General features: G+C 26.4%; 1 long non-coding RNA gene across 1 annotated transcript; it reads left to right on the forward strand.

Annotated features, from left to right (window-relative positions):
- The first annotated feature begins 292 nt into the window (after positions 1–292).
- On the forward strand, positions 293–4,519 carry LOC145958359 (uncharacterized). Its single transcript, XR_014434124.1, has 3 exons — positions 293–2,096; positions 3,854–3,919; positions 4,129–4,519. It is a non-coding gene; the product is annotated as an uncharacterized LOC145958359 (long non-coding RNA).
- The last annotated feature ends 204 nt before the right edge of the window (positions 4,520–4,723 follow it).

A 4,723-nucleotide genomic window follows, 5' to 3' on the forward strand; every position in this document is an offset into this window, starting at 1 on the left:
TTATATCTCATTTGGAGTATTCTAAATAATCAATCATGAAGATAAAGGAAAAGAGCAAACGAAGATGTGATTGTTAGAGTTTCTATTTTGATTTTTTAATTTCGTATGAACAAAGAATCTAAAACATTTAATTGTAGTAAAAATGTAAAAAATATTGATAATTTGATTTTTGTATTATAAGTTTATTTATATAATTATATTGATAATAATGTAATATGTATATTATTTTTTATTATATTATATAGATAAATAGGTCAACCTATCAAATTTAATAGCCTTTTTTCCCAACCTTTTTTAAAATAAATAAGTTTTTTTTAGTGTAAATCTTGTCTTTTTATTAAATAGATTGGGTTAAGTCTAACTAGACTTTAAATAAATCAAGCTATAGTCCTTGTTTAAAGTCTGACATATTCTTCTATTTAAGACTTGACATATTATCATTCTTATCACATGCAATGGTATTTAGCCAAACAAAAATAAAACAACAAAATACATGATTGTTGTATTAATTATTTAATTTATTTATTTTATGGATTAACATTAATCAATTATTAAGAATTACTCTTTAATTTTTAATATATAAGTTATGATCAATAATTATTTTAACACTTGATTAATTAATGAATATTATATTAGATTTGTGCTCTGAATGACCTATGATGGATTGGACTATTCAATTTATGCCTAATGAGAGGTCCTATCCTCATACAATATGTTACTTAATCATTGTAATATTAAACTGAACTGATGAACTACTCGTGATTGAAAGGAGTTTTCTCTAAGTTCTCTCATTTCAGTTCTCTTCGTACTTCATGAAAAACTTATATTAGGAGCATAGTTTTTTTTTATTTCCTCCAATAATATGTTTTGATTTGTATTTATTTGATTTCAAGGTTAATAAATTTTATCCATTGGTATCAGAGGTATAGAAATATATGTTACAACTATTTTCTTTCTTTTCTTTTTGATAATTGATTGAAGGAAATGTAAGTTTTCAAAACAGTATATACATTCCACTACATTTCTTCTTCACTAATCATGAAACTTGTTCGATAGCTTTTTAAAATTGATTTAGGGGTTTTTTTTCGTATGAATTTTAACCAACATAGTCTCTCTTTATAAAATTTCATTAATTACACATTGAGTAATTGAAGTTTTCTTCTTTGTAGTGCTGAACCGTTAATCTTTCCAAATTTATTAAAAATTCTTGAACATAGTTAAACAATTTGTAAAATTGATTGAGAATTTTTTTTTTCTTTTTTATTGAATGAAAAAAAATGTCCCAATACAATACGAATTAATTATACTTTTGATTCTTTGTAAACAATGTCCTAGGATATTTGTTTATAATGTATATAGAATATAGATAAATTTTGTTTTGTAATTTTTTATTCTCCCAGTGGCATTTCAGTATGTATATCACACTTTCTGTATGAGTTTGTTATTATTAATAAGTATGTTTATCACACTTTTCGTATTCATATACCAATGCAAATGCAATACGTTGACTATTCCTTCAATTCAAACAACGCATTCATATGCAATGCCTCTGCAAAACTCCTTCATCCTAACTAATATCGCATTTATACCAAAAATATATTAATTTATATTTAGAATTTCTGGGAAATGAAGCAGCATTTTACAGTCTCTTAGCTAATAAGGATGAGAGATTTGATAACCCATCTTATATCTTTCACTGTTTAAATTCATTTATTAACAACTTCTCACTCATCCTTTCATCAAAATTTTCATGCAAATTCATCACCTTTCAAGTCACAATTTTTCTTTTAATTCATGACGATATGATAAACAGAACCACGCAGTTTTTTTTATTTTTATTTTTTCAATTCAAACTATGAAAAACATTAGCAATTTCACCTTCGTTAAACCATTAAGACTCGAATGAGGAATTCATCATTTTACCACGAATTGCGATGCAAGTTCCTTTAATTGCATGTACCATGAATCTCTATGCCCTATAAATTGAGTTTATAACCATTTAGCAAAACAAGTCTCCAAATTAAGCACATCCAAAACAATCTACTCTATTATTTGTTTTGTTCAGCAAGAATGAGTCCGAACTCTCAAAGCTCCAGGTAATTGTTACTAAAATAATAATAATTATTATTATTATAGATAATTTTATTTTATTGTAACTTTAATTCTATGTTTATGGTAATCTTAAGAGTGTGTTTCATAAGACATTTGAAAAATTTATATGCTTCTTTGACTATTTTGTAAGTTAATTTGAGCAAAATAAGTTTGTTAAATATGAAAATTTATTTTAGGAAGTTATTACTTATTTCCAAAAGAAAATTAAAGTTAATAATTGTATAACCTCTTTAATTTTATATATAACATTAATTTACTTCTCTTTTATCCTTTTTAATTTAAAAATTATTTTATTTTGTATGTTATTTTCTCACTTTCACTTTCACTTTCAAATGAATAAATATGTAATTTTACATTTCAACTACTTTATTAATAATTAATCTTACTAAAAACTTTTAATTCAATTGATTATTTTATAAGCTTATTTTAGCAAACAAATCCTAATTCCTATGATTGATTTAAGCATCGATAGCCCTTTATATATATACGATAAATATCTCATTAATTAATTATCTTTTATAATATAAAACTAATTTTTTTGTTTCCTTGAAAAAAATATTTTGACTTTTATATCTTCATTTTGTATAATAAGACTTGTACAATATTACTTGAACTGGAGCTTTTTTTTTTTTTTTCATGTGGATTTTTCTTATGAATTCTTCAGGCAATTATTTTCTTATGTTTTTTGGCAAATTTTTTGTACAAGAAATTTCTGCAATTTGTTTTTAATAATTTTAGTAAAATATGATTATTTTCTAAAATTTATTGAAAATTCCATTAAAATTTTTTTTTTCTCTTATCGTTGTCTCCGCAAGCTTCACACATCATTGCCACTCCTCTTAAAAAAAATCATAAGTCCAATACAAAATCACCTCTTCTACAACAAAATCCTTGTGTCCTAAGGTGTCATACAATATTGTTATTATCACTCCTAACTAAATCATAGGTCTCTCATAAAATGACTTCCTTCCAAATAAAATCCTCATCTCCTTTTATAGGGGTGACACAATTAATTGTTTTCATTCATTTTTAGTAATTAAGACTTTGAATCAAATCTAACTTCTCTTATACCTTATATTCTTTCATGTAGACATGTGCATAAGGATGAAGTAGACGATTTATAATATCATAAAATCGTCAAAAAAGTTAGTAGTTAATTTTGTCCTTACATAAAGTTGTGCCTTATTTTAATCTAAACATTTATGTTACCCAAAATCAAATCCTCATCCCAACATGATTATAACACAATTGTCATCATCCTTCATAGCCAAACACCAAAAGTCTTATTTTACGCCACCAAATTACTAATTGAGTCCAAGTGCATTTTTTATTTTTAAATTTTATTATTTTCTATAATTTAATATTATTTTATTGTACAACTTGATAACATTTTAGGTCATAAATCTAACCGGGAATCTAACCCGCCCCGGTGAGTACCCGCTCGAACCCGCCCTGATTTGGACGGGAAAACCTGTGTTTATCGGGTTCGGGTTCAGGTTCAGGTTTTCCCCGATTGATAAAATCGGGGGCGGGGACGAGGATGTTAATACCCGTCCCGCCCCTGCTCCCATACCCGCCCCCGTCCCTGCCCCGCTTAATAATATAATTAAAAATTTATTTATATATATATATATATAAACTAAAATGAGAAATATTTATATGTAAAAATTTATATTATTTTACTTTTCTTTTATTTATGTTTTTAAAATTTGTTCATATTTATTTAAAAAAAAAAAAATAGGAATGGGGGAACTCCTGCCAGCAAAAAGGATTCTAAGAAACCTTAAGATTATAAAATGGCATACAGGTAAACCTTTGTATTTGACAAAACTTTCTTTGTGGCATTTGTTCCTTGGCAGTTATATCAATTTTTTATTTTTATTTTTAAAATTAAATTATAAAATAATGACCATGCAACTATTTTTTATAGGTAAGTTAAATTTCACCTGAGTAATTTTGTATGTCTACTATATTTTACCTATTGTTACTCCTATTTACCATTAATTTTTTTTCCAGGTTTATACGCATGTGGAACTTATGTTGGAAGAAAATTTGCATTAAATTCTACTATTGGTCAAAAATTCATTGTTTGTGTCCAATTTGTTTCAGACTAGTGTTTACAAATAAAGTGTTGTATGTAGGGAGAAGTGCATATTAATTTCGACTTATAGATAAGTTTATATGCTTATTCGTGATGAATAGGTTGTAAAATTTGAATTCACAAGTCGTTCTTAATATCTATGTAAGTTTGTATTTGAATTTGGTTTATTTATTAATAAAGCAGCATGTTATAATCAGATTCCTAAGTTTGTATTTAAGTTTTTTTAATTTCAGTAACTATCTTTTTGATGAATTGTTATTTGGACCTTATCCATTTATGGTAAACTATCTTCAAGCTCCATTTTCAGATTGGGCTATCTCTACACCCGAAATGTTCCCTTGGCAGATGATAAACACACCTTCACTCTCGTATAAATACACCCCCTTTTTTAAAAAAAAGTATATAAAATGTCTAAATTACCCTTAAAAAAATGAAATTCCTAAATTTACACCCCCTTCCCTGCACTCCCGTTCCCCGCACCCCCTTCCCCTCACCCCACACCCCCCTTCC

Source organism: Cajanus cajan, chromosome 1 (assembly GCF_000230855.2).
Source record: "Cajanus cajan strain Asha chromosome 1, NIPB_CcT2T_4, whole genome shotgun sequence".
Lineage (NCBI taxonomy): Eukaryota > Viridiplantae > Streptophyta > Magnoliopsida > Fabales > Fabaceae > Cajanus > Cajanus cajan.